Source organism: Ursus maritimus, unplaced genomic scaffold (assembly GCF_017311325.1).
Source record: "Ursus maritimus isolate PB19 unplaced genomic scaffold, ASM1731132v1 scaffold_26, whole genome shotgun sequence".
Classification (NCBI taxonomy): domain Eukaryota; kingdom Metazoa; phylum Chordata; class Mammalia; order Carnivora; family Ursidae; genus Ursus; species Ursus maritimus.
Genome location: NW_024425119.1, coordinates 26,017,824 through 26,030,846, shown reverse-complemented (window position 1 = coordinate 26,030,846; position 13,023 = coordinate 26,017,824). Strand labels below are relative to the sequence as shown.

Here is a 13,023-nt window from a genome sequence, read left to right as displayed (position 1 = left end):
AAAAAAAAAAGAAATATTAAAGGGAATCCTAAAGGCTGAAATGAAAAGATAATAGACAGTATTTGAACCTACATAAAGAAATAAAGAACACCAGTAAAAGTAACTACATAGGCAAATATAAAAATAGATATAAAGGCATATTTGTTCATAATTCTTTTAACTCATATCTGATTTAAAGACAACTGCACAAAGCAAGTACTACAAATCTGTGTTGACAGGCATACAGTGTAGAAAGATGTAATTTTTGCAACAGTAGCACTGAGGAGGGGAAGAAATAGAACTACATAATAGCAAACTTTGTGTAAATTTGAGATTAGGTTGGTATTAATCCAATGGAACACCAAAAACTCTGTTATAAATTAAGATATTGTTTGCAATCCCCAAGGCAACCACTAAGAAAATAACTCAACAGATATATAGTAAAAGAAACAAAGGAATTAAAATGGCACAGTAGAAAATATCTGTTTAATAAAAAAGATAGCAGTACTAGAGAAATTAAGGAACCAAAATAAGAATCCACTTAAGACATACAGAAAACAAATACTAAAATGGCAAGCATTAAGTCATATCTTACCAGTGACTACAATAAATACACATGGATTAAACACTTTAATCAAAAGGCAAAAATTGGGAGAATGGATAAAACGTATGATCCAATCAGGTACTATTTGCAAAAGACATGCCTTACATTCAAAGTACAAGTAAAATAATGTACACCAATAATATATTGGGGATAACTAATTTCATAAACAATATGCAGAATAGTATACTATCAACAATCCAAAGTTTAGAGCACCCATTTCTTAAAAATCTATAAGTCAGGGGTGCCTGGGTAGTGTGGTTGGTTAAGTGTCTGACTCTTGGTTTTGGCTCAGGTCATAATCTCAGGGCCGTGAGATCGAGCCCCACGTTGGACTCTGGACTTAGCACAGAGTCTGCTTAAAGACGCTCTCTCCCTCTTCCTCTGACCCTCCCCTCCATGCTCTCTCTCTCTCAAATAAATAAATCTTTTTTAAAAACTCTTTAAGTCAGTCAAAGATCTGATTTTCATTCACCCAATAATTATTTAATGAAAACCAAATATATGCAACTGAAGAATATAATGATCAATAAAGCCACTGTCTTAGATTAGGAAAGAAAATACCAACGCATAATGTAAACTACAATAGAAGTTTAAAAGTGTTGAGATCTCATGCCTATCCCCATGCTTTCATCTCCTCAGATGCCTTGGCTCCTTCTTCAGAATGTCTTATATATCAGCTCCCCTTATTCATCATTCATTTTCCCTTCTGTTCATTAACTCGACAAATATTAACTAGCACTTCTGATGTTCAAAACCCCTGCTAGGTGCTAAAGATACAACAGTAAGCAAAATTGGCCCTTGCCTCATTGTGCTTACAGTCTGGCAAAGAGAGAGAAATAAGCGTAAAAACACATGCAACCACACAGGTGTTGCCAAGACTGAGGGGAAAAAGGAATCTAAACTTCTCTGGAAGGTCAGGTAAGGTTTCCTCATAAGCAGAAGCCTTGAGTACCTGCCTCCAAAACCAGAATGAGTAGGAGCCATTTCCAGTTAAATGGAGTATTGAACATCCATGTTTACTACCATTCTCTTCTAAAACACTACTAAAATGACAGATGTATGAAGAGACAATTCACAGAATTACCCAGGTGACCAATAAATATGTGGAAAAATGGTCAATCTCACTAGTAACCAGTGACAGAGATATGTTAGTGACAATGAGATTTATATCCATCAGATTAGCAAAAAACACAAAAGTAATTATACCAAGTATTGACAAGGATGAAGAGCTACTCTCAGATATTAATAGTGAGAGAAAAAACGGGAACAATGGCTTTGGAGAATAATTTAGTAATCTCTAACTTGAAAATGTGCTTACCGTAAGAACCAGCAAATTCTATGGCATACCCTAGAAAAATTCCTTCATGTGCATCAGAGATGAAGAGGAAAATCCATGGCCATGTTGTTTAAAATAGCAAAAAAAGAAATAATCTAAAACTTCATTTAGAGAGATGAAATTAATAATTAGTAAAAGCCATTCAATATGATAAAGCAGTGTAAATGAAAAAACTAGTGTTATATGTTATTGACATAAATTTCATAAACATATTGTAGACTAAACAAAGGAGGTAGCAGCAAAATACACAAAATATTTAATAAAAATATATTTTAAAAAATTTCATAGATCCCCTACCTCACATGATAAACAAAAGTTAACTCAAAATGGATCAATGACCTAAATACAACAACTAAAACTATAAAACTCTTAGAAGAAAGCACAGGGGCAAATCTTCATGACCTTCATTTGGCAACTGATTCTTAGATATGACACCAAAACCACAAGCAACAAAAGAAAAACTCACTAAATTGAATTGAATCAAAATTTAAAACTTTTGTGTATTAAAGGGCATTATCTAGAAAGGGAAAACAGGGACTTCTGGGTGGCTCAGTTGGTTAAGCATCTGCCTTCGGCTCAGGTCATGATCTCGGGGTCCTGGTATTGACCCCTGCATCAGGCTCCCTGCTCAGTGGGGAGTCTGCTTCTCCCTCTCCACGCCCCCCCCCGTCCCTTCCCCCTGCCTGTTCTTTCTCTCTCTCAAATAAATAAATAAAATCTTTAAAAAAAAAGGGGGGGGGGACACAATCTACAGAATGGGAGAAAGCATTAGCAAATCATATATCTAATAAGGGTCTAGTATCCAGAATATATAAAGAACTCTTAAAACTCAACAACAAAGAGATAAGCAACCCAATTTTAAAATTAGCAAAAGAACTGAATAAACACTTCTCCAAGAAAGATATAAAAATAACCAAAAACACTGAAAACATTGCTCAGTTTCATCATTAGGGAAATACAAATCAAAACCACAATGAGGTAGCAGCTCACATCCACTAGAAAAGCTATAACCAAAAAAAATGGAAAATACCAAGTGCTGATTAAGATGTGGAAAAACTGGAATCCTCATACACTGCTAGTAGGAATATAATATATACAGCCACTTGGGAAAATAGCTTAGCAATTTCTCAAAATGGTAAACACAGAACTACCACATTAACTAGCAATTCTATTCCTACATAGATGCCCAAGAAAACTGAATACAAGTACACAAATACCAGTATACAAATGTTCATAGCAGCACTAATCACAATAGTGAACTAGCACTAAATGCCACTAGTTATACACTTTAAAATGATTAATTGTTATGTGAATTTCACCTCAATAAAAAAATAATCAAAAAGAAGTGTTTTAAAAAATGTTTGAAAGTGCAGTGCAACATTACAGATACTTAAAAACTGTGGCTACTATTATTGCCTCTATTATATATTGTTATATATATATATATATATATCACAAAATATCATGGCAGTAATTGGTCCATAAACACAGGTAGTCACTATGATATTTGTGATACTGACATAACTGCCTCAATTCCAGGATCTTAATCTCTAAAATTCACTTTCTTACTACAAGTTTGTATCCTTCTATTTATAGCAGGCTATCTTTCCCACTGAACCTGCCATTCACATCTATTGAAACTTCTAGTATCCCAACCCCTCTTTCTCAGCCTATCAATAACTCCTCCTTTGTAACTCCCAACTTAGTTACTATTGGTAAAGCTCGTGTCTATTTCTTCCTTGATCGCTCTTTGCCTTTCTAAATGCCTCTGTTTCTTTTCTGTATGTCTAACATAGTGTGTTATACACTAGTAAATACACTCAATACACTCAATACGTATTAGACAAACCAACCCACAGGCCAATTTTTGGGGGCTTCCTCAATTGAGACTAATCAATCTGAGGAACAGAAAGAAAAAAGAATGAAGAAAAATGAACAGATCCTCAGAGACCTGTGGGAAACCATTAAGCATGCCAACATATACACTATAGCAGTCCCAGAAGAGTGAGAAAAAGGGGCAAAAAGAATATTTGAAGAAATAAAATGGCCAAAAACTTCCCAAAGTTTACTTCCCAAAGTGTACCTCCCAAAATACAGACATACACACACACATACACATACACACACAATCACCAACAGATAGATTCTGAAACGTTTTATAAAGTGGGAAAAGAGTATATGCTGATTAAAGAATCAGATCCAAGCTTATGATTCCCAATTTACCACCTGAACAACTGCTGAATTATTTTGATCAGATGAAAGTAACTATGATGATACGTGGGAGAAAAAATATATCCAAAAATTTCATGTATATGTTGTCTCATTTGTTTATAAGATTTTCTACTCCTAAGCATTTTGTAGGAATCAGACAATAAAACATTTTGCAATCTGATTAGATTCTAAGTGATCAGAGGACTTCTCATCAATCATATGGAAATCACTTTTTTTGTTCATGACTGTGACACTGAGAATAACCTTGTGGCACTCCTTTCTTCTCCTGTTGATAACAAGAGAAGATCAATAACACCTAACTTTAGAACTACAGAAAATAAGCTCAATGCATCAATGAAGACAGTCTCCTACAAAAGATTCCTGCAACAAAATGTACTCAACAAGTATCCTTAACTAATATGACGGGGGAGTATCACATATACTAAATAAGCAAGAGATATTTTACAACATCAGTCACTTTAAGCAGAAGTTAGTTCTAAAAGGAAATTAATAAAATGTACCTCTTCTGCATAACAGACAAAAGAAACCTAAAATATCTAAATGCCTCATGAAAACCATCAGCAATTAATAAACAAACACTTTCTTCCCACTCTGCAGAAAAAAAAATAAATATTCATTTCAATTTGTCTTGTGATTCAGGGCAGGTGGCCCATTTAATGCCATTCAGGTATCATAGGCTTATTTTCAATTTTTCATACCCAATTTTTGACAAAATGAATAAAAGGTATAACCTCATCTTAAATTCTTTATCAAATTCATAATTAAAATAACAATACTCTCACTTTTGTTAACTATCTTGTATTGATGTAGCTTTTTAGTAATATTCACGCAAGCCCCTGTCCATCAGTGAAGCACATGCACAGATTAATGGGTCTTGCATAATACTGCAACACTGTCTACTACAACTACAGAAGTTCTGAATTCTCATAATATAGAAGTCAAGAGTCTTGAAATGATTGTCCAGACCCTCTCTTACCACAAGGTTGGACACAACATAAAAGGCTATTTGGCTGGTCTCTCCATTATCTAGGCCTACTTTGGGTAAGAGATACATATGGTCAATGATAGCAAGGTCAGCAAAGGGAACAGAAAGTCAGTTGTCTCTGAACACCAGAAAAAAGTGATATCACACTTCATAAAACAGTGGTTCTTTCTTTTTTTTTTTTAAGATTTTTTATTTATTCATTTGACAGAGAGAGAGAGACAGCCAGCGAGAGAGGAACACAAGCAGGGGGAGTGGGAGAAGAAGAAGCAGGCTCCCAGCAGAGGGAGCCCGATGCAGGGCTCAATCCCAGGACCCTGGGATTACACCCTTAGCCGAAGGCAGACGCTTAATGACTTGAGTCACCCAGGCGCCCCAAAAACAGTGGTTATTTCATTCATATACTTAGTCTATATGACTCTATGTTTGGACTGCATTATGTAAACACCAAAATGTACACATCCTTCTAAGGAAAACAGGTTTACGAGAATTATTATATGTTGCGTTTTAAAGTGAGTGACGTCATCTCTATTCTTCACCTATTAAACCTGTAATTTTAAAAAATGCTTCCCATTTCAAAATTTTAAAAATCGTTGTATCCCTTGCTAGTAACATTAAATGTATCCCTAATTTTTTTTTAAGATTTATTTATTTGAGAGAGAGAGAGAGCATGAGTGGAGAGGAGGGGCAGAGGGAGAGGTAAAAGCAGACTCCTTGCTGAGCAGGGAGCCCAATGTGGGACTTGATCCCAGGACCCTGAGATCATGACCTGAGCTGAAGCCAGATGCTTAACCAACTGAGCCACCCAGGTGTCCTAAATGTATCCCTAATTCTTTAATAGGATTTTATGGCATATAGCAAACAAAAGTCTTTGTACTACTTTTTGAGGATTTGACAGAGAAGGAAAGATGATACAGGTAAAGAAATGTCTAAATTTAAAATTTAAAAATATAAAAAGACATAAATTTGGGTAAACATTTTAGAAGTGACTGATATTGTCTCATGTTGAGTTATTAATTTGTTTAATGAGTTTATTTTAAGCATCAAAATTAAGACAGATTTAGAACAAACACAATATATACAAAATGCTTACAAGAACTCAGTGTTGGTAGTGTAGTCTATGAACAAAAAAAGATTCAGGAAGATCTATGATCAAACCCCAGCTCTACCACTAACTATTAACACAATCTTGGATAAGTTTGCTCACTTGTCTGAGACTCAATTTCCCTGGCTATGAAATGGGAAAAATACTAACTACCTACAGGTAGTGGTTGGAATTCAATAAAACAACATATAGAGTATCTGCATCATGCTAGACTCAAAGACTGTAATTCTTAGCAAAGTAGAACATGAGTAGTATTTGACATGACACAAAATGCATCAGGAATTCTATCTAGATCATTGGCAGCAAAATAACAATGTTGGTGGAAAAATCACTTAATTATTTTAGACTCTAAACCTATAAAAAAATGGTTTGAACTAGATATGAGTTTATGAAATTCTAGGATTCTACCTTAAAGTGATGCTCAGAAATTTTGCTCCAGGGGTGGCTGGGTGGCTTAGTCCTTAAGTGTCTGCCTTTGGCTCAGGGCATGATCCCAGCATTCTGGGATCGAGCCCCGTATCGGGCTCCTCTGCTGGGAGCCTGCTTCTTCCTCTCCCACTCTCCTTGCTTGTGTTCCCTCTCTCGCTGCCTCTTTGTCTCAAATGAATAAAATAAAATCTTAAAAAAAAAAAGAAATTTTGCTCCAAAATTTATTACAATAAATAACCCAGAGGAAAAGTTCTAAGAACACCAAATGAAACAGGCAGTGTATATTAAGAATCTGAAAAAATTTCAGGCACTTTGAGTAATAACCACAGTTTTAAAAATCAATTAAAAGAATCTTACCACAGTTATGTACAAAGAGATGTTTAATGTTAATTCTAATTGGGAAAACCTAACCATCTTAACTATAAATCAAGAACTTGCAAACCAAGTTCTCAAAAAATTCATGACATAGTAACCACTTATAATGTAATGCTGAGTGAAAAGGGAAAAACATAAAAAACAATATTTACAGTTCTGTTTTTAAAATGTTTGTAAAATAAAAAGACTGAAAGAAAAGCCAGCAAAATATTAGCGGAGGTTATTTCATATTAACAGAAACGGGTTAGCTTTTTTCCCACCGGATTATTTCCCAATTTTCTTCTATACAACTATGATTTCCACAATGAAAAAAAAATACAATATTTATTCATGATTTAAAAAACACAAAAGAAAAAAAAAACAATCTCTCAGCAAACTGGAAGCTAAGAAAAGTTCACCAAGCTGATGAAAACTGTTTACAAAAAACTTAAAGCTAATTTTAATGGTAAAAGACTGATGCCTTACCCACTAAGATGAAAAACAAGGCAAGGATGCCTGCTCTTACCTGTCCTTTTCAACATCATACTGGAGGTCCCAGCCAGTGCAACCAGACAAGAAAATCAAATACAGCTGACCCTTGAACAACTCAAGGGTTAGGGGCGTCAACCCTCTCACAGTCAAAAATCTGCATTTAACTTCTGATCCAATGATAATTTTAATTATAAATTATATATCAAAAAAACTAAATTTTACAGGACCTAGGACATGCCCTTTTTGAAAAATACACATCAAATTAAATGATCTAAACCCATCTCATTGGGTTTGGGGGTAGGGGAGACTGAGGAAACCAAGAAATCCTTAGAAATATTGTAAATCAAAAAAACCAACTTATCGTCAAGATTTATCAATAAGAATAAACAGACATTGATATGAAGAATTAATCTAAAGAGAGTTGCCTTTTTCATTAAGTTCCCGCTGTTTGAACAGAAAATAACAAAATTTGATGAGTTTACAAGAAAGACCAAAAGTCACAAGGAACAAGTTGATAAAACAGCACTGTGATTATGAGCCAGAATTTGGAAACAAGTTACCTAACACTCCCCTTCCAATTTACTAATGGAAATAGTCTCACCCAGTACAATGCACGCCACCCCAAATTCTATTAAGAGAAATATAATAAACCTTCAAATAGCTTTCGTTATTTATAACAATCTTATATACTTTATAAATCATACATCCTCAGCTAGGGGTACAAGATAAAATGCCTCTTATTAGGCAAATTCCTACTTATGCACTTAACCTTCACATCAGCTCTTTTTTTTTTTAACTGTCACCAAAAATAAGAATGATGACTCTGCAGTTCCTTTTTGACTGGTATTAAGTATCAAGATGATTACAAAACGCTCTAAGTTTTGAGCTTATTACTCCAATAAGAAGACATATTTTTCCATGTAATAAAAGAGGTAAATTGTAACTTCCATCACTGTTTGCTTTATGTTTATTTCATTTGGCTTATCCTGTTGCTACGATACCAATTCATACTAAGATTTCCAAGCCCACAGAACAACTTTCCTAGCCAGCCAACTTTGTAACCAGGGCGATGGTGGACCACACAATTTTCTGGCTAGCCAGCACCACACAGGTGCACTCTCCCTGGCCTCTCCCGTGCTCCACTTACCTAACAGGTACAGTAAGTATTTAACAGAAATTGTAGCACAGGGCAAATAGGATGACTAGAAGTGTAGAGCTCTCGGATGTCAGAGAACAAAGTGAATCTATTGTCACTCCCTGTTCTTCCACCCAACTAAATATTCGGGTATTTTGCCTTAAACTGTAGGGTGACAATCACTCCACCAAGGAACATGCAAACACTACTCCCAAGAGTCATCACCCAACTACCGCCCGGATAAATATTTGGAGAGGAAGGTGGCATCAGGATCTGTACAGTTCGGAAAGGAAGGGAAGAAAAGGAGTCGGGATTCTTACGGGGCTGCTGAGTCAACTACAGCTGTGGCCAGGACTTCACCGTCCAGGAAATCAGGCTCTGCCCCAACTCCCATCATGGAAGCAAGTGAGAGTACCAGCAGCAACATCAGCCTACCAAAAAAACACCCACCACTGCTTTTAATAGTGTTACCACTCCTTAAAGCGAAGCCAGAAATAGGTTTCACGTCCAAAGCTTTCCACCACAGTACACACCATGGGCAGATGGAGGAAACATCTTTATTGTGGGGAAAGGGGGCGCACTTATAAGGATGAAGGATGCCTCACCACTTGGAAAGTTACTGGCTCCGGCCTTAATCCCAAAATGCCACTTGTATTGCAACATGTGGCCCAGAGTAACTACAAGGAAATGTGGCTGACGGACGTCGCAGAGCTTTTACCACGGTGTAGACAGCAAAGTAGAAGGGGGAAACATAAATCAGGCGCCATCGGTGAAAACTCGGCAAGGATCTAAGTCTCCGTTCGGTGGGAGCTTCGGTGACACAATAATCACGTGTACTTGTCCGTAGACTTTCGGAAACATTCGATTCTGGAACGTTCAGGGGCTGAAACCAGCCGGCAGAGAAAGTATCGGTCGGCACTAGCGGCCGGGTTAGCGCGGTTCCGTTTCAGCCCGAGGCGGGTCACGCCTCCGACTCCCGGTCCCGGCGACCTCCGGGGCGAGGCCGGAGCCGGCGCGAAGCGGAAGCCTGGCCGCGCTCCCCGCCCGCGCCCAGGCCGCCTCGGGGCGCGCCGCCGGCCTCGCGCGGCCCCGGCCCCCAGACCCGGCCCGGAAGGCAAGCGTCCATTTACCTGCTCCCCGCTCTGGCTGCCGCCGCCGCCGCCGCGCCGCTCACCCACGCTGCCAGGTGAGCCACCCAGCACACGGCCCCGCACGCGCACACCCCGGGCACGACCCTAAATCTGTGGGGGGGACCGCGACCCCAGCCGCACAAGTTGGGCTAGCCCACGCACCACCCGGCTTCGAACACCTCTGCCCCCGGAAGTTGATTTCCTCCAAGGCCCGCCCAAAGCTGCGGCTGTCACTCAACGCCAACACGCACGTCACGTGGCCCGAGCTGAGGGCCCCATCTTCAGAGCCACGCCTCCAATGGCTGGACGAGTCCACGGGGGGGTTGCCTTCTGAAAAGGGATGACGCAGGAGTTACGTCCTGTTAGTTATAGGTTCTCGTTTCTTGTGAGTGGCCCAATTTCTATGCCTAATGCATGCAAATAAAACCATCCCCAAAATGATACTCCCGTCTGGGATTCTGTAGGATTGTTCCTGAGAAGAGCCGCCTGATCTTTTCACCACCCCCAGGCGGAGTTCAGTAAAAAACGAATTTAGCCAAAGGCCTGACAAGTAGTAAGTGCTCAAGAAACAGTTGACGGGACAACTATTCCATTTCATCTTTGCGTATCTGAACCCTCAAGCACCGAAATGCACCTAAGCCCAGCACATAGGACATCAGTCAAAGACTACTCAAGAATTATTTTTGTACTTGGCCTCAACGCCAGATCACAGCAATTTATACATGCCTTCTCTGTTTCACAGTTTATTTTCAGCTGCCAAGCCACCCACTTTTTTCCGAGTCTTCAGTCGAATAAGGTCTCCCGAAGAAAAAGAAAAGAGAATGACATAACTTTCAGGGTTTTATTTGAAAGGAAGCATGATTATATAGATATTTTTTGGGGGGTCCATTTCAAAGTGTCAGTAACTGTTAAAGAGAAGCAGTCAACTGGCTGGTCACTTGTTAAAGACTCTTCCATCTTTGACAGGGGAGGGATTTGAGGGACGTTCATTTAACAATTTTTCATTAAATATATGCTTGGCCTGATGGCAATGGGAGAATGGACCAGATACACTTAAGATGTTTACCTTCAATGAGTTTATAGTCTAGTGAGAAAGACAAGTAATCTGGGACCTTTGAGCATAAGTCTCTGCAATATTCAAGTCACCGCATAACAGACATTCTTTAACATTTTGGATGTTATTTTTCTCATCTTTCCACTGAACAAAATTGGCTCAAGCCTTTAATAATCTCTGCTGTGTACTCAAGGTGGAAAATGTCAGCAAGTAATCCTAACAATTCTCCAGCTAGTGCAGGCTTACGTGGTTAGGGAGTAGTTCCAGTATTGAGCACAAATGTCACTCTTCTACACCCACTTTTTCTGTCCGCCATCCTCGTGTACACAGTGAACAAGTTTCTATTACAGCAAATATGATGCTTCCTTACCCAAAACTATTTACCTATCTAGTACACCACCGCTTTTCATTTGTATATCTCTCAATCTACTTCTCATTTGTCTTTATATATGCAGCAATATCACAGTATTTAGTGATTAGAAGAAAGGTATTCAATAAATGTTTCTTAAACTGAGTACAGTTACCTTTATATCATTTTGTGTTTCATATCCCTTTCAGCTGGAACCTCAGATGAGTTTCTGAGAGTTTTCATTGAAATATCTGTATGTTTCCTCTGTCCCACCTAATCCAATATTCAATACTAAATAGACATATAATAATAGAAACTAATATTTATCAAACACTTGCTACGGGCCTGACATAATTGTCTCATGTGCCTAGCTAAATATTTTAAATCTATTATCTGATTTATCATCACACTAATCCTCCAAAATAATTATATTAATATATTCACCTTTTAGGTAAGGATAAAGAGAAAAAAAAGGATAAAGACTTAGGGAGGGTAATTTGACCAAGTGGCAGAGGAGAATTCAAAGCCAGGTTTGAGAGGATTTGTTTATTCACTACAGCACACTGCCTCTGCTTTTCACATCATTTTGTTCATCACTGAATCCAAATTTCACCACCTCCATGAAGTTTTTCTCCCCTTCACACAGTATCTGTGTTTTTTCTTTTTTATTAAGTATACAATCAGTGGTTTTTAGTATATTCACAGAATTGTGCAACCATCACCACAATCAACTTCAGAACAATTTTATACCTCAGAAAGATACCTCATACCCTTTGTCCGTCACTCCCCAATCCTCCTATTTCCTGCCCCTTAGGCCCAGACAAGCACTAATCCGCTTTATGTCTTTTGATTTGCCTGTTCTGGACATTTCACGTGAACGCAATCATGCACTATGTAGCCTTTTCTGGCTGGCTTCCTTCACTTTGCATCATGTTTTCGAAGTCCATTTATCCATACATCTGTTGGTGGACATTTGGGTTGTTTCCACTTTTTTGGCTATTAGGAATAATGCTCCTATGAACGTTCATACACAAGTTTTTGTGTCAAGATAACATTTTCATGGGTATATCTACCTAGGAGTAGAATTGCTGTGTCATATGCTAATTCTATGTTTAACCTTTTGAGAAACTGCCAGACTGTTTTCCAAAGTGGCACTATGATTTTACATTCCCACTAGCAATGTGTGAAGGTCCTAAATTCTCCATAGTGCCACTTATCTCCTTAGAACTTAAGTGTATTAGAATTTATAGCTCTATTGCTTGGCAGGGTATTTTTCATAAGCCATCTTGTATTATTATTTATCTTTAATATGTATGTATCTGCAGGCTGCAGGCCGATTACCCTAGTAGATTGTGACCTTCTGAGCTGAGAAACATGGTTTCTTGCCCTCAAGAGGATCAAGTTTGGAGAAAGATATAGACAATCAAATAGAGTAATAACAAGCCCGAAATCAAGTTGTTAAAATGTGGAGGAGGAGCACCTTATTCAACCTGCATTAAACAGGAAGTACTTCTCATAAAATGTAATGCTCAAGATGAGTCTTGAAGAATCAGTAGGAATTGGCCAAGCTGAGAAGAAGCAAGGTATGTTCCAGACAAAAGCACGTGTACCTTGGTATGTATCTCCTCGCCTATGAACTGTGGAGGAAAGTATAGTGTGTAGGTGGGTATAGCGGAAGCCAAGGTGGTGATGCAGAGGAATGTGGCAAAGGAAGTAGGAACAATAGATGGGTCAAGATGGATGGAGAATTTTATAAACTGCTAAGGAGTTTGAAATCTATTCTGAAGGCAATGGAAAACTAATGGATTGATTAAGCGAGGTTGGGGGGGGTATTACTTCAGC

General features: G+C 38.2%; 1 protein-coding gene across 4 annotated transcripts in view; it reads right to left on the bottom strand.

Moving 5' to 3' along the window:
• CCDC91 (coiled-coil domain containing 91) overlaps positions 1 to 10,003 on the bottom strand; it is a 313,500-nt gene extending 303,497 nt beyond the window's left edge. Inside the window, exon 1 of one of the 4 annotated variants that reach the window (XM_040642281.1) lies at positions 9,779 to 10,003. The gene's annotated coding sequence lies outside the window, so the exon portion shown is untranslated. The remainder of the gene's footprint in view (positions 1 to 9,778) is intronic. The other 3 variants (XM_040642283.1, XM_040642282.1, XM_040642284.1) reach the window with 3 other exon arrangements.
• Positions 10,004 to 13,023: the final 3,020 nt, after the last annotated feature.